Source organism: Anabrus simplex, chromosome 2, assembly GCF_040414725.1.
Source record: "Anabrus simplex isolate iqAnaSimp1 chromosome 2, ASM4041472v1, whole genome shotgun sequence".
In the NCBI taxonomy this organism is placed as follows: Eukaryota; Metazoa; Arthropoda; class Insecta; order Orthoptera; family Tettigoniidae; genus Anabrus; species Anabrus simplex.
In genome coordinates, this window is record NC_090266.1 from 181,059,201 (window position 1) to 181,083,868 (window position 24,668).

Consider the following 24,668-nt stretch of genomic DNA (forward strand, 5'->3'; position numbering starts at 1 on the left):
ACTGCAGCTGGGCGAGAATTTCTAGGGCGGTCACGTTATGGGCAAGCGCGTGCAGCCAGAGAATGTCTCGGACGTGCCACTGAAGAGATTTATGAGTGATTCCGATTTGAATTTTTGAAATTACATGGCTTGAAATAGTTGTAGGCTACTTTCTACTGATTTTTTGTGAATTGTGTTCAATAAATGTTCTATTCTTAGGCATAATGATATAATTCGTTTCACTTTTTGTAAACTATCGATTACTATCGATAGCAGAGCTCATAATAACGGAAAATATCGATGGCGATTACTATCGATAGTTCACCGCCTCTACATCTTGAATATAGGAGTCGGTAACGGCTCTCACAGTTCGCTTCGAACAGTGGTAGTGTGCGGTTCTACATTCCTATTTTTGTCGTGTGCGACAAGTACAGTAGTCCATAGTGCAAGCCTTACGGTATATGTATGGCTCTTTTCGATAGTGGGGGTGGCGGTACTAACCGTTCACCGGACATGGACGTTTCCAGTAATATTGATCATGAAGAAACAGTGCGGTCAACCAATACTGATATCCTCACATCAACTCTCGGTGGTGAACAACCTTCATCCAATATACAGTCTGACAAGACCGTTATACCCAATCCGATTTACTACTATTCAGGACATCGCGGTCCGTATGTAATCTACGTGGAGACAGCTGATGAGAAAACACTGGAAATATGCATCCCATGGCGCTTGGTAGGATCTTCTACCATAATAAAATTGTCGCTATAATATCTATCAAAGCGAAACGTGGAAAGCGCATTCAAATTCTATTTGACTCAGCTGACAATACTAACATTTTTCTAACACACCCCATTTTGACTTCTCATCAACTTAAAGCTTTCATTCCAGAGTCCAGCTTGTTTCGCATTGGATTGATTCGGGGAGTCGGTAAGAAGTTAACTGAGGAGGACTTTATCAAGTACATTGAATCACCCGTTCCTACAGTTAAAGCCCGACGGCACAGCAGACATGTGTCAGTTGATAGGAAAGCTACCTTTGTACCTACGGGAACGATAAAATTAACCTGCAAATGCCAAACATTACCAGAATTTGTTACTATTTTCCACGTAATGCTAGAGGTTCAGGCATTCATTTTTCGCCCTATTATCTGTGGGAAGTGTCAACGCTATGGGCATACAGCCAAAAACTGCAGAATAAAATACCCAAGATGCGGTAACTGCTCTAAGACTCATGAAACTTACACAAGTTCTGATTTTATATATATTAATATATATCTATTAAATTACTTAATTCTATTCCTTTACTTACAATACTTCTACAGTTCGACACTAACAATTTTATGTCATCCCTACTTGATTTCCAGTTCCCTGTTCTCTTATCACTGCTCCCTAGGCCATCCCGTTTCCCTGAATGTACCTCCGTATTGCCCTTCCAAACAAATTTCCTAACTCATACGTACCACTGCGGTATAAATGAAGGCCGTATGAGCGCAGATCCCTATCTCCTACCCCCCCATTAGGATCTAGAAATTTCACTCCCAGTTTCCCACATACCCACTTCATAGTCTCATTTAAATCCCCAATCACCCTCCAGTCCGTATACCTCCTACACAGTATACCACTAATAACAGTCTCGCTTTCTTAAACTTCACCGGTGCTGCATTTACCAGATCTCACACATCTCCAACTATGTTGGTACTTATATCAGCTTGCCTTACGTTGTTGGTCCCAACGTGAAACACTACCACCTTCTCCTTCCCCTCCTCCCCCTCTTCTACTTTCCTCAACATCTGCCTCAACCTAATTCCTGGAAAACATTCTACCCTGGTTCCTTTTCCTCCACACACTTTCCCCACGTGTCTAACGATGGAATCCCCCATTACCAGAGCCTCAACCCTACCCACCTCATTTGATCCTCTCCCCTCCTGGTCAGCCCTATCTTTCCTGATAGCTGCAGAAGCTACTTCCTCCTCCCTTTTCTCCTTCCCATCACCCTGTTCCACCTGTCTTTTCCTATCCTCTACTCTACATTTGCCTTTCCTACCTTTTTCCTTCCTCCTACTTCCACACATCACACCAACAGTTCCCTGTCCCTCATCCTCCCTCTGTTGTTCTACCTGGAGTGACTCGTACCGATTTCGCACAGACACCTGTCCTGAATTCTGATCCTGAATAGAGCCCTTAGCCTGCAATCTCATTCCCCTTATAACATTAGACCACCTGTCTTCTTCAACTCCCCCCTTTCCTTCCCCTCCCTCTTGTACACCTACTGTAACCTGTACATTGTTTGAGGGAGTCCTATCTTCCTTCCTCTCTTCTGTGAGAATCCCAATTATCACCCTCAAACTTTCCAATCCTCCCTCATACCCCTCAATGCCTCGCCACACCCACAGTTCATACACTCGCGCTCCTTAGCCATTCTTTACGGAAAAAGTGAAATTAAAAATAAAATAACTTATTTGCAAAAAATAAATGAACGGAGGAATATATTGTCTGGGATAGTACTCAAAATCACACAACAATAAGGTAATTAATGTACGACTACAATACAATACTACTTAGTCGTGCTCTATTTTTATCCTATAACTCCTAACAGGATAAACACTGCTGTTAATTACTGAATATCGAAAGTAACATACACAAGAAATACACAATTCCAAACTGCAATTATGCCTATCCTAATTACAACAACAGTATTTTTGTATGAGTTTCTACGGGTACCTCTACTACACCAGTACTACACAAATATTTTACGATAATAAAATAAGCACACTAAATTCTAATAGGATATTACTCGTACACTACTGTACAGTACACTACAGTAATTTTTAAACTACTTTCAGACGTATCCTATTTACGATACCGGTACCGTATGCCACTACTAAGCACAACAGAAATGAAATTTGCAAGAACTACTGTACTCAAAGATTACCAACGAAGCTAAATGCTTAGACAAATTATTATTAGTATTACGGTCTAATACACACTAAGAAGGCACACGAATATAGCAGGCAAGATACGGCACTATCTATACTGCAATACTATCTATACTGTATCTATACTGCAATGTATCTACACTACACTACACTCCGTTTAGTTAAATGCTTAGATAGCGAAAGGATTGCCGTACACGAAGAAAAACACGAATATAATTGGCAAGATACTATCTAATATATTATTTCTTATCTTCACTACAATTCTACTGAAATGTGATTATGTGATTATTATAGCTGGTGGATTACTATTACTTTCCCTACTCCACGGGACGGAGAATAATAGTGTCCTTAATTAGGCTTACTGAAAAATACTACGTTGTCTACAATAATTTCTGAAGTATTTCTATCAAAACTACTCCTACTACTTCAGGGACTTGAACTGCAATTACTGGGATATATGAACTTTATTATTATTAGCTAACCGCTCATAAATACTGAAAGATCGAGGGAGCGAAATATAAATTACGGATTCTTTAACTACCTACTCAGAATACAAGGTCAGCTGATTTTTATTTATATTTACTTGACTACACTACTCCCTTTGTTCACGACTGTAGCCAACAATGCAATATTTGAATATGAGGAGCGACAATAATCAATAACAGTACAACGACTGTTAACTATTACCGTGTAATCTCTTGAACTACTTTTTAAATGGAAGTTTACAGGCGTATTGTGTTTTTAATGTAGTAAATTATTACCTTCGCGATAGTTTGGACGGATATCTATACGAAATACCGGAAAAATTTCGGCTGAAGTCACGGTACTATTCCTTATGATAATCTGCCTTTGTAAGTATTATGCCAACGAACCTACAGATATTCACAAATATTTTTAAAGTTAATATTATTACCTAAAGTATTTCCTAAACCTAAATTCGAAACAAGGTACACCTAGCTAGCACACTTAACCTAGAAAACGTAATTTACTGAAGACCAACCGAATTACTTGTTATAAAATTTAAATAAATATCACTACTCCCAATTTCTACCAACAAGCACTAAACACCACTATATAAATAGCACTAAATGAATCACAAATACAAAAAATTAAGCTATTTCACTAGGTTTTAACTACTTAATCACTACAATAATGCAAGAGCTCTCTCAACAGCCAACCGTTCTCAAGCGCATCCAACAATGCCACTGTCATTTTATTCCGCTTGGGGTCTTAGGTAGCTGAAGAAGAGCTCGGTGGCATAGCTCGTTAGGTTCCTCGTCAATGCATAATGCAAATGTATACTTATGAGGTATTTTACGCAGGCCACAGTGGACTGGGTAGTCAAGATCTCTGACTGATACATTTCTCTCATGATTCTTTTTTACTTTCTCTGAATGCAGTTTAAGTTTCTTATTATATGACAGGAAATCATTAATTAACCAACTGAGGAGTTCATCTTCAGGACTAAAAGATGCTCTTTTTTGCTAGTGGCTTTACATCGCACCGACACATATAGATATTATGGCGACGATGAGATAGGAAAGGAGTTGAGTTGAGTTGAGTTGGAAGGAAGGGGCCATGGCCTTAATTAAGGTACAGTCCCAGCATTTGCCTGACGTCAAAACGGGAAACCACGAAAAACCATCTTCAGGGCTGCCGACATTGGGATTCGAACCCACTATCTCCCGGATGCAAGCTCACAGCCGCGCGCCCCTTACCGTTCGACCAACTCGCCCGGTTAAAAGATGCTCGTTTGTTCTCGTTCCTGAATATGTCCCATGTGAGGTGTTGCAGACGTTATGCGCATTGAACAATTTAATAAAACGTTCCATAAAACAAATGGCTTATTTTAAACTGTATTTGATGCTCTCGGGACAAAACCACCTCCATACTTTTCAAACCAGAGGTTGCTTCAGGGGAAGATACAATATTTTTAGCTCTTGCTACATTCATTTTCGTGAAATTTGTTGGGCAAATTATTTTCCTCGTTGGTTTCCTAATTTAAGATTTCTGAGTTTGAAGATGCTTCTCAAATGATTGCCGGTCACGGTAGCATACTTTTAAAAAAGTCCAGTGACAAATTTTGGGATCGCCCGATTCTTATGACGTAACTCGGATCAAAACTTAGGAGCAGAGGCCTACTTCGATCAGCTTGAATTCGTGTATCATGCGTAATACTTCCTCTGTATAATGTTTCGAACATTGAACATTCACTGGAAATTGTGAAACGAAATTCCACTACTTCTAATTTCTCGTGAATAAACCATGACTGGAACTGCGAATGCTTAACATCAGACAAATACGTAATACATTCACAACCAACTCATTTAATGAACACGTTTAAAGGCGCGAGCCTGGTAGACAGTGGGCAAGAAAGCGATCCTAGCAGCCCGGCATTGAACTTCAGTGGAACCACTTCCATAGCGTTTTACGGGCTCTATTTCCAGGCCTTGTATTATAAAGGCCGGTCTCCACTGGTTAACATTTAACAACAACATGTTAAATGTTAAATGTTAACTGGTGAGACTATCAACGTGTTCAATGTTTAAATGTTGAATACTGTTTCATTTACCATTGTGTCCACACTTAATAAACATGTTAAACTTGACTTTATTTGTTTACGTATAGGCCCTAAGTAGTTCATCATATCAATTTGTGGTAATACATTTAGTTGGTGTCTGTTATTTTCAAATAAGGACAATGGACTCAGATGAAGAGGATTTCGCCCTTTGTTATTGCCACTGTTGCTTCTTGTTATGACTTAGAAATGCAGTTTTATTAGACACATTTCCTCCCCTCATCCTGCTCATTGCTTCAAAAGCAAACCACTTTGAAGTATAAATTTCGTCCGCTCCCGCACCCGACTTCTGATTTTTTGTAATACTCGACTCTACTGGAGCGGAGGGACGCTAGATTTTTTAATGCACTCGCGGAAACAATTATAGATAATATAGAGTTCCTGGAAACTGTCGGCTTTCTTCGTTTTATCTCTGTATTCCTTTGATGAGGCATCCCGTAAACAAGGCCTTTCTATTATATCATTAATTAAGTCCAAAGTAATCTTCCTCCACTCCATTTCTGACTGTCAATTTTAGTATGGTGCAGAGAGAACGACATACGTGCCCGTACCGGTACTGTATTTGTAGCTTATAACAAAGAGAATGAGTGTTGCGGAGTGTTGTAACTATAGTCCTACTTCACGAGAAGCACGTCGTTTGCGTCCTTTGGCTATCTGTTGACATGGAAACGGCAAAGATTTTGCCGAAGCTGTGCCAACATCTCACGAACAACGACTTGACTTGACATGTTTTCCACTTGGAGTGGTAAACACGCCAACATGTTAAAAGTGTTAACCTCAACATTCTGAGTTAACATGCAAAGTCAATTGGAAGACACAATCACAATATACATGTCAATTGTAACATGTTAAATTTAACATGTTGGTGTTAAATTTTAATCAGTGGAGACTGGCCTTATCGTAGGCAACGGCTTAAACCAACGAGCTAGAATAACATAGAGGGGCTGTATACCTGACATCAGCGCTCCCTGCTTGAAGCAAGTTGATAAGGGGCAGCCATGTTAACGGTTGTCAAAACAAAGCGAATTGGCGCGAGAGCATATGTTGAGGTGACAGGGAGATCGTGCATGCCAATTTAATTCCCTAAGTTTTAAGAAGTGAAAAGATAGATTCTCGCTTTCAAGACTGCCAGCCGCAAGCTCAGCGTATGGTTGTACTAATCGGAGTAATAAAACCAAGGATATATCGTACTTTAAGTAAGTATTACTGAATTATAGCCGAGATTCCTTTTTGTAATTTCTGTTTGTAATTAAATCCATTTTATTGTTTACTTAGCGAAAGTACGGATAGCCACGGTAATTATTTGTCGAATTTTGTTTCAGATTTCGTTTAAAGAACAAGGAATTAACTGAACAATGCGTTGTGAGGGCGAAAAGAGGTAAATGGTATCCCACTCAATTCAGTTGCTTATGCTCTGTACATTTCCAGCCCTATTTAATTTTCATTCACATTTACAAATAAAGGAAATGGAACGTAACCACAAAAAATCACTTATTTCTTTCAAACGTACACCAAGTATGATAAATACATCATTTTACTGCTATTTTTGAAATGTATACAGCCTTTATTGTAGATGTCTGTTGCCTTGGTTTTTAAAACTATGCCACACTTCATAATAGACAGCTTTCAAGCTAGTAATCCCAGTATGATATGGTAATGGGAGAAACGTGATATCCCCCCTATATTATAATAAATAATTACACTAAACGGTTATTGTGGTAAAGTATTCAATGGCCGCCTCTGTGGTGCCCTGGTTAGCGTGAGCAGCTGCCACTCCTGGAAGCCGGGGTTCGATTCCCAGCTCCGCCACGAAATTTGAAAAGGGGCACGAGGGCTGTAACGGGATTCTATCAGCCTGGGTAGGTCAACTGAGTAGAAGTGGGTTCGACTCCCACCTCAGCCATCCTAAGTGATTTTCCGTGGTTTCCCACTTCTCCTCCTGGCAAATGCCGGGATGGTACCTAACTTAAGGCCACTCCCCCCACAAGGCCCCTGTTCAGCATAGCAGGTGCTGCCCTCCTTCACAGTTGTATCCCCGGCCCAATGTCTCACGCTCCAGAACACTGTCCTTGAGGTAGTAGAGGTGGGATTCGTCGCTGAGTCCGTGGGAAAAACCAACCCGGGAGGGTAAACTGATTAAGAAAGGAACACAGTACTCATGAGGATGCAATAATTTTAAAAATATTAACAGAATGAGGTTTTAACCTACTATAGGTCCCTAGATTTTAAGGTTTCCTGTCATAAATATTTATGTCCATCGTTTTTATTCTAATTTACGCTTAACCACAACAGCCAAGCAGGGTAACGCTCTTGTTCCGATTTCGAGGCCTATTCGTATGTCACTGTGCGATGATTTCGAACTACCCTACAATCAACTGATTGTGATGTTTGCCTCGTGCCGCAATATGATGAAGTGGCGGTATTCGCTTTCATGCTTCAAGCTTTCGGCAGCGGACTTTAATTCTCCCACAGCGATTCTAAAATGAGCATTTTCTACACTTTTCGTCATTTAAAGGCCATGCCGCCTTGCTTGTGTGACAACAGGAAACATGGTCGGAGGAGCTATATCAGATGAATGGCGAGTTGCTATAGTAGCCCCTGTGTATAAAGGAAAGGGTGATAGACATAAAGCTGAAAATTACAGGCCAGTAAGTTTGACATGCATTGTATGTATGCTTTGGGAAGGCATTCTTTCTGATTATATTAGACATGTTTGTGAAATTAATAACTGGTTCGATAGAAGGCAATTCGGTTTTAGGAAAGGTTATTCCACTGAAGCTCAACTTGTAGGATTCCAGCAAGATATAGCAGATATCTTGGATTCTGGAGGTCAAATGGACTGTATCGCGATTGACATGTCTAAAGCATTTGATAGGGTGGATCATGGGAGACTACTGGAAAAAATGAGTGCAATTGGACTAGACAAAAGAGTGACTGAATGGGTTATTATATTTCTAGAAAATAGATCTCAAAGAATTAGAGTAGGTGAAGCTTTATCTGACCCTGTAATAATTAAGAGGGGAATTCCTCAAGGCAGTATTATCGGACCTTTATGTTTTCTTATATATATAAATGATATGTGTAAAAGAGTGGAATCGGAGGTAAGGCTTTTTGCGGATGATGTTATTCTCTATAGAGTGATAAATAAGTTACAAGATTGTGAGCAACTACAACGTGACCTCGAAAATGTTGTGAGATGGACAGTAGGCAATGGTATGTTGATAAACGGGGTTAAAAGTCAGGTTGTGAGTTTCACAAATAGGAAAAGTCCTCTCAGTTTTAATTACTGCGTTGATGGGGTGAAAGTTCCTTTTGGGGATTATTGTAAGTATCTAGGTGTTAATATAAGGAAAGATCTTCATTGGGGTAATCACATAAATGGGATTGTAAATAAAGGGTACAGATCTCTGCACATGGTTATGAGGGTGTTTAGGGGTTGTAGTAAGGATGTAAAGGAGAGTGCATATAAGTCTCTGGTAAGACCCCAACTAGAGTATGGTTCCAGTGTATGGGACCCTCACCAGGTTACCTGATTCAAGAACTGGAAAAAATCCAAAGAAAAGCAGCTCGATTTGTTCTGGGTGATTCCCGACAAAAGAGTAGCGTTACAAAAATGTTGCAATGTTTGGGTTGGGAAGAATTGAGAGAAAGAAGAAGAGTTGCTCGACTAATCAATCAATCAATCAATACTGATCTGCATTTAGGGCAGTCGCCCAGGTGGCAGATTCCCTATCTGTTGCTTTCCTAGCCTTTTCCGAAATGATTTCAAAGAAATTGGAAATCTATTGAACATCTCCCTTGGTAAGTTATTCCAATCCCTAACTCCCCTTCCTATAAATGAATATTTGCCCCAGTTTGTCCTCTTGAATTCCAACTTTATCTTCATATTGTGATCTTTCCTACTATTATAGACGCCATTCAAACCTATTCGTCTACTAATGTCAATCCACGCGATCTCTCCGCTGACAGCTCGGAACATACCACTTAGTCGAGCAGCTCTTCTTCTTTCTCTCAATTCTTCCCAACCCAAACATTGCAACATTTTTGTAACGCTACTCTTTTGTCGGAAATCACCCAGAACAAATCGAGCTGCTTTTCTTTGGATTTTTTCCATTTCTTGAATCAGGTAATCCTGGTGAGGGTCCCATACACTGGAACCATACTCTAGTTGGGGTCTTACCAGAGACTTATATGCACTCTCCTTTACATCCTTACTACAACCCCTAAACACCCTCATAACCATGTGCAGAGATCGGTACCCTTTATTTACAATCCCATTTATGTGATTACCCCAGTGAAGATCTTTCCTTATATTAACACCTAGATACTTACAATGATCCCCAAAAGGAACTTTCACCCCATCAACGCAGTAATTAAAACTGAGAAGACTTTTCCTATTTGTGAAACTCACAACCTGACTTTTAGCCCCGTTTATCAACATACCATTGCCTGCTGTCCATCTCACAATATTTTCGAGGTTACGTTGCAGTTGCTCACAATCTGGTAACTTATTTATCTCTCTATAGAGAATAACATCATCCGCAAAAAGCCTTACCTCCGATTCCACTCCTTTACTCAAATCATTTATATATATATATATATATGAAAACATAAAGGTCCGATAACACTGCCCTGAGGAACTCCCCTCTCAACTATTACAGGGTCAGACAAAGCTTCACCTACTCTAACTCTCTGAGATCTATTTTCTAGAAATATAGCAACCCATTCAGTCACTCTTTTGTCTAGTCCAATTGCACTCATTTTTGCCAGTAGTCTCCCATGATCCACCCTATCAAGTGGTATGTTCCGAGCTGTCAGCGGAGAGATGGCGTGGAATGACATTATTAGACGAATAAGTTTGAATGGCGTTTATAAAAGTAGGAAAGATCACAATATGAAGATAAAGTTGGAATTCAAGAGGACAAACTGGGGAAAATATTCATTTATAGGAAGGGGAGTTGGAGATTGGAATAACTTACCAAGGGAGATGTTCAATAAAATTCCAATTTCTTTGAAATCATTTAGGAAAAGGCTAGGAAAGCAACAGATAGGGAATCTGCCACCTGGGCGACTGCCCTAAATGCAGATCAGTATTGATTGATTGATTGATTGATCGTTCTATTAGGTTCACCCAGGCAGCGCTTCCGCCTCTCCATGTTATTCTAGCTCGTTGGCTTAAACACTCTGCTCGTAATGAATGGCGAAATGAATGGAGAAGGACTGCACAAGTCAAAGGTTCCTTTTATTATCAACTACAAACCACTATCCCGGTGAAGCCATGGTATATGAGAGGATCATATTCCAGAAGACATATTACAAACATTATTAGGTTACGTTTTTATCATACCCTCACGCCTCAATATAAATTTCGGTTCTATTTAACGCAGGAGCCAACCTGCCTGTGTGGTTCTCGAGATGGAGATGCAAATCGCCTACTTTTTCAGTGTCCCTTATATGTGACTCCTCGTAGAAAGCTTATTAGTAGTCTAAAGCGACTTAAGCAGGTTTTTCCAACCAGTGTTTTTTGTTTGCTATGCAATCCTTCTGCTGAGATCATCAGAGTCATCAATACGTTTTTGGATGAAGCAAATATTGTGTTATAAAGTTCTATGTAGTGTGTGGTGGAGATCGTATTCATACGCTTCTAATTTCATCGGGGCTGATTGATCATATTTGTGGAGTATTCAGTGAGAGTGATATAGTGGAATACAGTAGAGTGTGTGCCTTTCAAAGAAGCGGCTTTTAATGGTTTGAAGTGTTCATTTGTACCATTGTTATTCAGCAAGTAAGGAATTATAGAGTGTTATAGTGGAATACAGTGGTGTGTATCCCTTTCAAAACACAAAAACGGCTTTTCATTGATTGAAGTGTTCAGTTGTACCAGTGTTATTCAGCAAGTAAGGGATTATAGACTGGGTGAAATATCTGCGATAAAAGCCCATAAAGCATCACCACCACCACCATCGCCCTCTACTATGACTGCGCTAATAGCGTAGTCATAGTAGGGGGCGATGCCGCCACCAACAACAACAATCACTGTGACCAACTGACGAATTTTCATTCCTTAAACTATCTGGGGACTATTAGCGTCGTTGTGTTACTGAATATGTCGAGTTCCACACGTGTTGCTGCATTATTGTTGCTTGTCCCAAATATCAAGAAGAAGAAGATTGTTGATTGTCAGATGTGGTGTGGTTATATGACATTATTTATCAACAAGTGGAGGGTAATCGGGCGGTAGTTTGGGCTTACGTTGAGTGGATTGTTTACGAAAGGTATGTGCATGCTGCTGCTAGCTTTACACTTATTGCTTTAGATGTCATGTATACGGTTCGGTTAGCCCGTCTTCTTACGTGAATTGTATTCTTCTCGTATTTGTTTCAAATTACAAATTTCGGTAGGAAAGATTCATTTCAAAATTTAACTCTGTTTTATTGTATCGGAGGTGGTGCGCAATGTAAACTGATTTCAGGATGACGATATTGGAAGAGAAACGCCTTTCTCGACCTTCCCTTATAGTGTACCATATGCATTATGCAGTATGCTCTCTTGTTGAGTTTAGGGTAAATGTATGAAATCTTAGAAATTCACGATCTCTAGGATGGACGCTTATTTGGAGAAATGCCTTTTCCATGTCTACAATCACTGCAATATCATTTTCTCTGAACTTCAGTAATGAACTAGGAATCAGCTGTATAAGGTTAGGTCCTTTCTCAATACGATCATTTAGAGACGGGGCGTTCCTCTACTTCACAGAGGCGTCAAAAACGGGTCTTATCTTGGTGGTGCATTCCCTTTCAAGACAGGTCAATATGCTAAATAGTGTCCGCCATTCGCTACATGTTCTTCGGGTATCCTTTCATTAATTCTTTGCTCCATCAGTCTCGCAAGACGCCATCGTACCCCTCATAATGTCGTTTATCTTGTAGTTTCCTGGTGACTGTCACCAATCTGCACTGAGCTATTTCGCTGTTATCCGGAAGAGGTGGATGTTGTTCCCTCCAAGATAGTACCTGTTGTCTTCATTCAGTCTCACAGTCTCAAGGAAATTATTCTTAACTCGTTCATTTTTTTCGATAGTAGATTCCTTTTCTGCAGGATCAATAATTCCAAGAATTTCTAAGTCCCAGACCTATGAAATTTTTGTTTGTTTTGAAAACATCGATGTCACCAACAGTGACGCTGCATCCTTCTAGGTTTATTACTTATAATTTTTCCCGTTAGTGTCCACACTAGAACAGTCTCAACTAGAACTAGACCACATTTTAGTGATGTGTCCTCCCAGTAAGCAATTCACCTGTGACATTTGCTCCCAGTAGAATCTGTATGGGTCCTCGGTCTTGTACATCTGTTAAACAAATCTTCAGATCCTTTATCTCATCACTCCAAGTACCATTCCTAACATATGGGATGTCTTCGCAAATTATTTCTTGGAATAGTTTCCCTCTAATCTCCTTTAACTTATATTATAACTGTCATGCTTTGCCTTTTGGGCACATACTCTCCCAAACAAAGAGTGTATTAGAGTTTCCTTTCCGATTGACTGGTACCCCATTTGTTCAGCTTCGCCACGCACAATGTAAGATTTAGTAGACCCAGTATCAATGATTGCTTGCACTGTTTTTTGTGTACCCTTTCCCATAACAACAACTGCCAGGGTTTGTTAATATACCTCAGGAGAACAAGAGACGTTAGTGTCACCATAAGACTTATCTGTGTCAGTGTGGTGTAAAGTAGCTTGTAACAAGAGACATTAGCCATAGTCTTATCTACACGAGTGGCATCCTCACTAATCGACATTCTTTCTCCCTCAAAATTATTGTTGGGAACACTTTCTTTGTCTTTGTTATCAAGTTTATAACACATTTTCCCACCACAAACAATACATCTGATAATGAATTTACAATCTTTACTTTGATGACCTCTCTGTAAACAATTAAAACAACAGTGCTTGTTACTCAGGATTTTCCTTCTTTCCTCTAGAGTCATTTGTTGAGCTTTAATGCATTCTGAACTTGCATGAGGTTTGAGACAAAACAAACACTCCTGTCTTTTAGAAATATCAGTAGACAACAAAGGAGAAGCGGTGGGGACATTTGGTTCAGAGGCTTCACTTGGTTCTTTGCCTCCCTTAATCTTGTGCCCTTGGGACGTACTAATGTTGAACCCTTTCATTCCTAATGAAGTCAGTCAGTCAATACTGATCTGCATTTAGGGCAGTCACCCAGATGGCAGATTCCCTATCTGTTGTTTTCCTAGCCTTTTCTTAAATGATTTCAAAGAAATTGGAAATTTATTAAACATCTCCCTTGGTAAGTTATTCCAGTCCCTAACTCCCCTTCCTATTAAATGAATATTTGCCCCAATTTGTCCTCTTGAATTCCAACTTTATTTTCATATTGTGATCTTTCCTACTTTTAAAGACGCCACTCAAACTTATTCATCTACTAGTGTCATTCCATGCCATCTTTCCGCTGACAGCTCGGAACATACCACTTATGATACAAATTCTTATAATTTTTGTTAAGTACCACCTATTCAATACAATAATGACGTAATAAAAACGTACATATTTATTAAGTTGTTAATATGGTACATGTTTCGCTCCTTTTTGGTGAGCATCATCAGCCAGTTATCATTTACTTAAGGTTATATAAGATCGTGAAACTATTCTATTGGATTAAATTATGCTTGTAATCCTGATTGACAAATCTTATAATATTTTACAAGTCATTTAACAATAATAATAAAATGTTCATAACATAGGCAATTATCAACTGTAAAAAAATTGTTAATATAGTTAACGAAGTTTCAACGACAGTCACCTGAATACTGGATACTGGCCGCATTTAATCGATTGCAACTATCGAGCTCATTGGATTTTCTGTATTCTTCTTCACCAGCAGACAGATTTCACATTCTCTATCCTACGCCTAGAGATACTTAATTCACTACTGTGTCATTGAAAACACGCACATGCGTAACATTTCCTGAATTCAAAGTCGTTTTTGATATAGTCTATTATGGATCTGGTGCCCCCACCCTCCCATGTGTAGCGGTAAATAGCCTTATTGTTGAATAATGTATTGGTAACTGCTAACAGAGATGTCCAGTAAATGCTTCACATTCCTTTTAGCTTCCATATCTTCCTCACATTTATCCATCACCTTGCATCCTTCAGTTTTTTTCCATCTTTCGTTTGGAATCATCCATTAGCACTATGTCTTCCTTGCTGTTGACGCTGATTATGACGTTCATGAAGCTTGTCAACTTCATCCTCACCTGTAGCCTTACATTGTGACTACTCAGTATATGGTGGTAATTGGAAAAGGACTGACAAGAAGGTCCATCAATGAATTCTCGTCCTAATTCCTCCAGCTGCGATATGTGCCAATATAGTTTGTTCCTTTATGTGCCTGCCAGAAACTACGTTGCGTGCAATTCTATTCCTGATGAACAGTCCTACCGTGCACTCTCCTCTTCCCTTTTTAACATCTGTTAAGAACACTTTGTAACCTCCTATCTCTTCCTTGTTTTCTCCACTTACCCAAGTATCATTATCTCGTAACACATCCAGATGCATCTTCTTTGCTGACTCAGGTAGTTCTACTTTCTTTCTTCCATAACTTACTTAATTCCTGTTGTTCCTAGTGGTACATAGGGCATCAACAAAGCATCTCCATCTCGTCCTGTTGACAGCCAGCCTCTTTACCTCACTCCAGGTCTTGCCTTCTTCCATCGCTTCCATGTGAACAGATCTTTGCCATGTCTGCTTCGGTTGCCCTCCCTTCCTTTTACCCTGTGGGTTCCAGTCCAGCGCCTCTCTCTTAGTTGCTTCATTCCCCTTCCTCACTGTTTGCCTGATCCATCTCCATTTCTGCTGCTTTATCTGTTTGGCCAGCTCATTTTCTCCTGTCCTACTCCAGAGTTCATGGTTGGAGGTTACTTCCGGCCTTTGCTAACAGCAGTTAACAAAGGTCTGCAACTTGGATGTAATTACTCCAGTCACTTTCCAAGTCTTGGACCCATATAATAGAACAGACTTGCCATTACTTCGGAAGATGCGGAGTTTGGTTCTGATAGATATTCTCTTGTTCTTCCACACCAGATAAAGCCGAACAAAGGCACCATTTGCTTTTTGAATGCGCTGCGAGACATCTTGTGCATTTCCCCCATCTTTGGCAACTACACTGCCCAAGTAGGTGAAGCTATCCACATCCTCAATAGATTCACCATTGAAGACAAATGGGTCTGATTTGTTGGTGTTAATCCTTAGGGCCTTGGACTTCTTTGAGTTGATCATTAGTCCCACCTTTTTCTCTTCGTGTAACAAATCTTTGAGCTTTGCTTGCATTTCCCCAAGAGAGACAAATCATAAAATTCCAGATCTTCAAGTTTATTGATACCACATTTCACATTTCGAGTCACGCTCCACATTACCGCGTCAATCACAACCCAGAACATAGTTTTATTTCTATTTGCTTTACGTCGCACTGACACAGATAGGTCTTATTGCAACGTGGGACAGGAAAGGCCTAGGAATGGGAAGCAAGTGGCTGTGGCCTTAATTAAGGTACAGCCCTAGCATTTGCCTGGTGTGAAAATGGAAAACCATCTTCAGGGGTGCCGACAGTGGGGTTCGAATGCACTATCTCCCAGATGCAAGCTCACAGCTGCGCGCTCCTAACCACATGGCCAACTCGCCCGGTCAGGACATAGTTGGCGACAGGCTTGATGAACTCCTGAACGTACAGATATGGGCTCAGATATACGCCCCCCATGAATGACTCTACATGTGTAATCACGGTACGTTTCCCAAATGAGATCTCGACAATTTGTGCTGGCACTCCATAACTCTTCACTTCCTTCCGCATGGCTTCTCTGTTGATCGAGTCAAAAGCTTTCTCAAAGTCAACGAACACTGCGTAGAGGCGACATGACCATTTGGCACACTGCTCCAGAATTATCCTCAAGGTGTTTATTTGGTCGATGCATGAGCGATTTGGATGAAAGCCTGCCTGTTCTCGTCGGAGCCTTAAGTTGACATACTCTTTAATTCTGTTCAGAAGAATCCTGGTGAAGACTTTGCTAAGGATTGAGAGAAGCATGATGCCCCTCCAGTTGTTACAATTAGACGTATCCCCCTTTTTCGGCAACTTCACCAACAACCCACATTTCCAGTTTGCTGGCATTTCTCCAGTAACCCATACCTTCTCAAATAGAGGCTGCAGTATATTGGCAGTGGAGTCCATATCAATCTTCATGACTTCTGATGGAATGTTGTCAAACTCCAGCACCGAGCTCGATAGCTGCAGTCGCTTAAGTGTGGCCAGTATCCAGTATTCGGGAGATAGTGGGTTCGAACCCCACTGTCGGCAGCCCTGAAGATGGTTTTCCATTTTCACGCCAAGCAAATGCTGGGGCTGTGCCTTAATTGAGGCCACGGACGCTTCCTTCTCACTCCTAGCCCTTTCCTGTCCCATCGTCGCCGTAAGAACATTCTGTGTCATTGCGATGTAAAGCAGCTTGTTGTCAAACACCAGCTGCCTTACCGATATGCAACTCTCTCAATGCCTTCTTGATTTCTTCTTCTGTTGGAATGCAGGTTTTAATTCTTGGGTCAGGCTGAATTTCTTCTTCTTCTTCCACCACATCTGACTGGTCTTCTATGGAGCGGTTTAGAACTGCAGAAAAATGTTCCTGCCATCGTTTGAGTTGATCCTCCGGGTTACTTAAGAGGGTTCCACTTTGGTTCTTGACTGGACAGTTTTTCTGCATCTGCTTCCTTGCCAGAATTCTGGTGATGGTATAGAGTTCTTTGAGATTTCACCTGTTGGCTGCCTTTTCTGCCTGTTGAGACAGGTCATCCATCCAGTTCCTTTGATTCCTCCTCAAACTTGTCTTTACTTCCCTATCCTCTGCAGCATATTTTGATTGCAGTTCTGCCTTTCTTGCTCTTGCCTTATGTGTTTATTGCCTTTTATCTCTCTCCTCTCTCTAATGATTTCCCATGTCTGTTCGGTCATCCAGTCTTTTTTCCTCCTATTCTTAAAACCCAGGATATTTTCACTTACTTCCATAAAGGCAGATTTAATCTTCACCCATTTTTCCTCAATAGTTTCATCCTCACCCTCAGTGAGTGTCTGAAATCGATTCTTTAGTTCTATCTTGAAGACATCCTTCACCTTACTGTCATCCTTTAGCTTTCCAACATCATACTGCTTCCTTATCTGTTCTGCCGTCCGTTTCTGTGCCTGGATCTTCATCCTAAAGGTAGCTACAACAAGATGATGATCGCTACCGATGTCTGCACCTTTCTTATTCCTCACATCGGAGAGTGAACGCCTCCACCTTCGTCCAGTTGCCACATGATGTATTTGTTTCGCTGTCAAGTGGTCCGGTGATACCCAGGTTAATTTATGGCAGTCTTTATGTGGAAATACCGTACCACCAATAACCAGATCATGGTTGGCACAGAAGTCCACAAAGAGCTGTCCATTCTCATTTTGTTCTCCTAGGCCATGCCTTCCCATGATGTGCTCAAGTCCTTCATTGTCCAGGCCCACTTTTGCATTCAAATCTCCTCCAACTATAATAATATCCTTCCTCTTCTGTTTCTTAATCGTGCTATTTAGATGCATATAAAATGCCTCTTTGTCTTCTTCCTGTGTTGTCTCAGTGGGTGCATAGCACACTATTATCACAACATTTCTGATATTGGTCTTGAAATGTGCCACAATTATCCTTGCCGACACTGGATACCACTCTACAAGGCTGCTCTTTGCCTCCTTGTCCATCAATATGCCCACATCTTCACAACTCACTCCATCGCCTCAGGTCTTCAAGAATATATAAATGTAATTCCATCATGGGTGGTCAATTCCCCAAACTCACTCCATCTCACCTCACTTAATCCTAAGATGTTCAGGCCATAACTGTCCATACATGCCACTGTCTGTCGTGTCCGATTCGTTGGCTGAATGGTCAGCGTACTGGCCTTCGGTTCAGAGAGTCCCGGGTTCAATTCCCGGCCGGGTCGGGGATTTTAACCTTCATCGGTTAATTCCAGTGGCCCGGGGACTGGGTGTTTGTGCTGTCCCCAACATCCCTGCAACTCAGACACCACACAACACTATCCTCCACAACAATAACACGCAGTTACCTACACATGGCAGATGCCGCCCACCCTCATCAGAGGGTCTGCCTTACAAGGGCTGCACTCGGCTAGAAATAACCACACGAAAAAAACCTGTCTGTCGTAGTCTTCCACTTTCCCGCAGAATTCTCACATTCTGTAACCCAATTTTTGTTATCTTTTTAGAGCCAAAAGTCGTCATGTTTTTAGATCAGTCCGGTTTCTCTTTGTTGATTTTCTGTAATGGTCTAATTTAAGGTTGTGCGAGTTATTGGCCCACAGCACCCGAGCCTGGTGGTGGGGCTGGCTCCTGAAGCCTCCAAGCATGCTGTTTTCTGTTGGGGTTGTCTCCTTTAGCCTTTGAAGAAACCTCTTTACCTCAAGGCAGTGGTTTCTCTCTTCATATAACCCCAAGAGGGAGGGTTGCCTCCTCCGCAAACTTTGCCATATCAAAGGTCTCCTCCTCTGCCTCAGCTCAACCATACCAACGTTGAGAATTTCCACCCATCATCATCTCTGCAACTTTCCCTTTTTTTACAAATTGGGCCAACTATAAACATCTGGTGAACTTCTTGTCAACGCAATCTTGCCGAATAAATCTAAAATAACCTACGAAATGTTGACCAATAAATATCACTGACATACGCATGCCAACGTCAAGTAACTTTTGTCAAGCAATTGGAATGTTTTTCCTTCATATTTTTTATACTAAGCTGTATATTTTGACTTATATCTTTTTACCATATATTTAGCAGTTATTTGACCTACATTTCAAACTTTGACTACGGCTTTAAGCCAACAACTGTCTTTTATAGTCACATGACGCCTTCATTTTTAAATGTACCTCTTATGAATCTACCAGTTTTTATGTATCAATTGTTTGTATGATATATTCTCATTGAACTGATTTCATATGCCTTCCACTATGTATTAGACATCTATTAATGACTACGGCTTTAAGCCGTACAATCTTACGACGTCCTAATTAACAAAGAACTACATATGTGTTTATCATTTTATTAGATCTATAGTTATTTCATTGAACATTTTATATGTACTACCTTTGAATCCACTAGTTTTTAGTATCATTTGAATGTAATGTATATTCTCATAGAACTGATATTTTATGCCTTCCACTATCTATTAGACATCTATTAACGACTACGGCTTGAAGCCACCTTCTCTTACTATAGTAGAATCAAACAAGCCCTATTCAACAAAGAACTACATATGTTTTTATCAATATATTTGATTTTTAGTTACTTCATGAACATGTTTATAACTAACGTAAATCTTACCTCTCTTATAATCATCAAACACATTTTTGAATATCTTTAACCAGATGCCTGGTAAAATAATAAGGTTTTTGATAATGACTGAAGATGCCTCACAGTGAGAGGCGAAACATGTCTCATCTGAATAATGTTTTAAAGTAAATGCCATGGCTGATGATGACCTAGACTAAGGTCGAAACCGGTCCCATTTAAATAGAAACGTGATTGCTACGTTTCTTTCCTTTGAGTATTGAATAGGTTGAACCTCCTTTCCAGTTATTTAATTTTTAACATCAATAATTTCAATACGGAACAATGAAATTTTTATCTTTAAACGCTACTCTTTTGTCGGAAATCACCCAGAACAAATCGAGCTGCTTTTCTTTGGATTTTTTCCAGTTCTTGAATCAGGTAATCCTGGTGAGGGTCCCATACACTGGAACCATACTCTAGTTGGGGTCTTACCAGAGACTTATATGCACTCTCCTTTACATCCTTACTACAACCCCTAAACACCCTCATAACCATGTGCAGAGATCGGTACCCTTTATTTACAATCCCATTTATGTGATTACCCCAGTGAAGATCTTTCCTTATATTAACACCTAGATACTTACAATGATCCCCAAAAGGAACTTTCATCCCATCAACGCAGTAATTAAAACTGAGAGGACTTTTCCTATTTGTGAAACTCACAACCTGACTTTTAACCCCGTTTATCAACATACCATTGCCTGCTGTCCATCTCACAACATTTTCGAGGTCACGTTGCAGTTGCTCACAATCTTGTAACTTATTTATCACTCTATAGAGAATAACATCATCCGCAAAAAGCCTTACCTCTGATTCCACTCCTTTACTCATATCATTTATATATATAAGAAAACATAAAGGTCCAATAACACTGCCCTGAGGAACTCCCCTCTCAACTATTACAGGGTCAGACAAAGCTTCACCTACTCTAACTCTCTGAGATCTATTTTCTAGAAATATAGCAACCCATTCAGTCACTCTTTTTTCTAGTCCAATTGCACTCATTTTTGCCAGTAGTCTCCCATGATCCACCCTATCAAATGCTTTAGACATGTCAATCGCGATACAGTCCATTTGACCTCCAGAATCCAAGATATCTGCTATATCTTGCTGGAATCCTACAAGTTGAGCTTCAGTGGAATAACCTTTCCTAAAACCGAATTGCCTTCTATCGAACCAGTTATTAATTTCACAAACATGTCTAATATAATCAGAAAGAATGCCTTCCCAAAGCTTACATACAATGCATGTCAAACTTACTGGCCTGTAATTTTCAGCTTTATGTCTATCACCCTTTCCTTTACACACAGGGGCTACTATAGCAACTCTCCATTCATCTGGTATAGCTCCTTCGGCCAAACAATAATCAAATAAGTACTTCAGATATGGTACTATATCCCAACCCATTGTCTTTAGTATATCCCCAGAAATCTGATCAATTCCAGCCGCTTTTCTAGTTTTCAACTTTTGTATCTTATTGTAAATGTCATTGTTATCATACGTAAATTTTATTACTTCTTTGGCCTTAGTCTCTTCCTCTATCTCGACATTATCCTTGTAACCAACAATCTTTACATACTGCTGACTGAATACTTCTGCCTTTTGAAGATCCTCACATACACACTCCCCTTGTTCATTAATTATTCCTGGAATGTCCTCCTTGGAACCTGTTTCTGCCTTAAAATACCTATACATACCCTTCCATTTTTCACTAAAATTTGTATGACTGCCAATTATGCTTGCCATCATGTTATCCTTAGCTGCCTTCTTTGCTAGATTCAATTTTCTAGTAAGTTCCTTCAATTTCTCCTTACTTCCACAGCCATTTCTAACTATATTTCTTTCCAGTCTGCACCTCCTTCTTAGTCTCTTTATTTCTCTATTATAATAAGGTGGGTCTTTACCATTCCTTACCACCCTTAAAGGTACAAACCTGTTTTCACATTCCTCAACAATTTCTTTAAACCCATCCCAGAGTCTGTTTACATTTTTATTTACCGTTTTCCACCAATCATAGTTACTTTTTAGAAACTGCCTCATACCTGCTTTATCAGCCATATGGTACACATTTCACATTTATTTTTAACTACCACAAAAACAGCTTCATGATCACTAATACCATCTATTACTTCAGTTTCCCTATAGAGCTCATCTGGTTTTATCAGCACCACATCCAAAATATTTTTCCCTCTGGTTGGTTCCATCACTTTCTGAATCAGCTGTCCTTCCCATATTAACTTATTAACTTATTTGCCATTTGTTGGTCATGCTTCCTGTCGTTCGCATTTCCTTCCCAATTGACATCTGGCAAATTCAGATCTCCCGCTACAATCACATTTCTTTCCATGTTGTTTCCCACATAGCTGACTATCCTATCAAATAATTCCGAATCCGCATCAGTGCTACCCTTTCCCGATCTGTACACTCCAAATATATCAAGTTGCCTATTATCTTTTATTATCTTTAGAAATGAGCCTTACACCTAGAATTTCATGTGTCTCATCTTTAACTTTTTCGTAGCTTACAAATTCTTCTTTCACCAGAATGAAAACTCCCCTCCCACCTTTCCTATCCTATCTCTACGATACACACTCCAGTGCCGTGAGAAAATTTCTGCATCCATTATATCATTTCTCAGCCATGATTCAACTCCTATTACAATATCTGGTAAATATATATCTATTAAATTACTTAATTCTATTCCTTTCTTTACAATACTTCTACAGTTCAACACTAACAATTTTATGTCATCCCTACTTGATTTCCAGTTCCCTGTTCCCTTATCACCGCTCCCTAGGCCATCCCGTTTCCCTGAATGTACCTCCCTATTACCCTTCCAAACAAATTTCCTAACTTATACGTACCACTGGGGTTTAAATGAAGGCCATCCAAGCGCAGATCCCTTTCTCCTACCCGCCCATTAGGATCTAGAAATTTCAATCCCAGTTTCCCACATACCCACTCCATAGTCTCATTTAAATCCCCAATCACCCTCCAGTCAGTATCCCTCCTACACAGTATTCCACTAATAACAATCTCCGCTTTCTTAAACTTCCTACGTCAACCGTACGCTAATTTGAATATTCATTGTTGTTATTAAGTACATACTGGCAGCGGCTGGTGAGATAGGAACTGATCCACTGGATTGCACTCGCGGAGAAATTAAAACCGTTTAATTTGGATATGTCTCTGTCAACAGTATCGAATGCTAGAACTGTCAGTTTTTTGTTGTAAGTCATTGGTCACGTGTGTTAATGCACCGCAAGTGCTGTGTCTCAGTCTCAAGGTCGGTCAAATACCGTATTTTCAGAGGCCTGTAAGCCACTCCCAGCAGAATTTTGCTCTAAACAGTGTTATCTGTACAAAAAAAAACTCCGGTTTATGTTCATACTGTGGAGGTGAATGGCTAATTACTTGAGGGTTGAGGTCTCTAGCAACATAAGCAGCCACCCCTCCCCCCCCTTGCCTTTATCCTCACAGTCATTTCATAGAAGAAAGTACCAGTCCATGTCAATTTACCAGATGTCGGTTGGGAAGGAAATGCGAACGACAGGAAACATGACCAACAAATGGCAATTAAGTTAATATGGGAAGGACAGCTGATTCAGAAAGTGATGGAACCAAATACTGTCAAATACAGTAGAGATAATACGCGACACTTACGGATTTCGCCTTGCTAAAATGGAAGACAATTCGACGGTGGCGCTCCTAGTGACTTGACCTGAACAGATCGCGCTAAATTCAAAATCATTGGAAATGTATATACGGAAGTGGATAAATAAATTAGTCTAGAAAGAAAGTGTTATCGAGATATTGTGGATAAATGAATGAAGAATTATTTAAAAGGTTATTATTCAAAGACTGAAATTAGACACATAAACAAGATATGAAATGGGCTGCTGTGAAATGGCTTGATCTTTCATTTATGCATTACTTTTTTAGCTTTAGCATACCTGCCTGAACTTTTATGGTTGGATTTGTCTTTTTTCTCATTTAAAAAACATTTTATCATCACATTAAGACACTTGTCAATAAAAATATCAACACATTCCTTACACACATGATGCAATGAATTAACAATTAAAATCTGGACGATTTTCCTCTTAATATGAGGCCTACTAACAGAAAGAAAATCTATAAAATCCCGGCTTTAATCTGAGAAGAGGGATAAAAGAAAGAAAAGTGTGAAAATGTTGTCGATAGTGATGCTTTAAGAAATATTTACGTACAATTAGAGCAAAAATGTAACATACCCTTGGCTGTTTAGTCGAGGATTTCTAAAGTCTGGAAATGATCTGAACAGATCTTATAATTCTTATATAAGCGTAACGTCCCTTCTTTCTTCTACACCTTATCCAAATCGCTTCTGTGACATTCCAAAACCCACAGATCACACCTACAACAACACATCGGTATTGAAAGTTAACTGCTGCACTATAGAATAAAATATGTGTATTACATTTTATGCCAGTTAAAATATGAGTCGAGCAGGTCAGAAGATTATGAAGTACTATAAACATCTCTGTCACTGGAAGAATATATATGCAAACACAATATTACTTACATGCTCTTGTCACGAGGGAACCTGAAGAACGAGCGCACATTTTTCTCTACTTCGTAATTACTGCAGCCAAACACAGCACATACATTTCCCCTCATGTTGAGAGGAGATATCAAGGAATGACACACGCTACTATTTAATTACGTCAACTCACTGAAAACGCATAA

At 39.9% G+C, this 24,668-nt stretch overlaps 1 protein-coding gene and 1 pseudogene across 1 annotated transcript in view; one reads left to right on the top strand and one right to left on the bottom strand.

The window, feature by feature from the left end:
* Window positions 1–15,081, bottom strand: part of LOC137498448 (NADH-ubiquinone oxidoreductase chain 5-like) — a 40,406-nt pseudogene extending 25,325 nt beyond the window's left edge.
* The window catches only part of Bet1 (blocked early in transport 1), a 272,114-nt gene continuing 259,115 nt past the window's right edge, over window positions 11,670–24,668 (top strand). The window contains exon 1 of the mRNA XM_067138955.2: window positions 11,670–11,773. The gene's annotated coding sequence lies outside the window, so the exon portion shown is untranslated. The remainder of the gene's footprint in view (window positions 11,774–24,668) is intronic.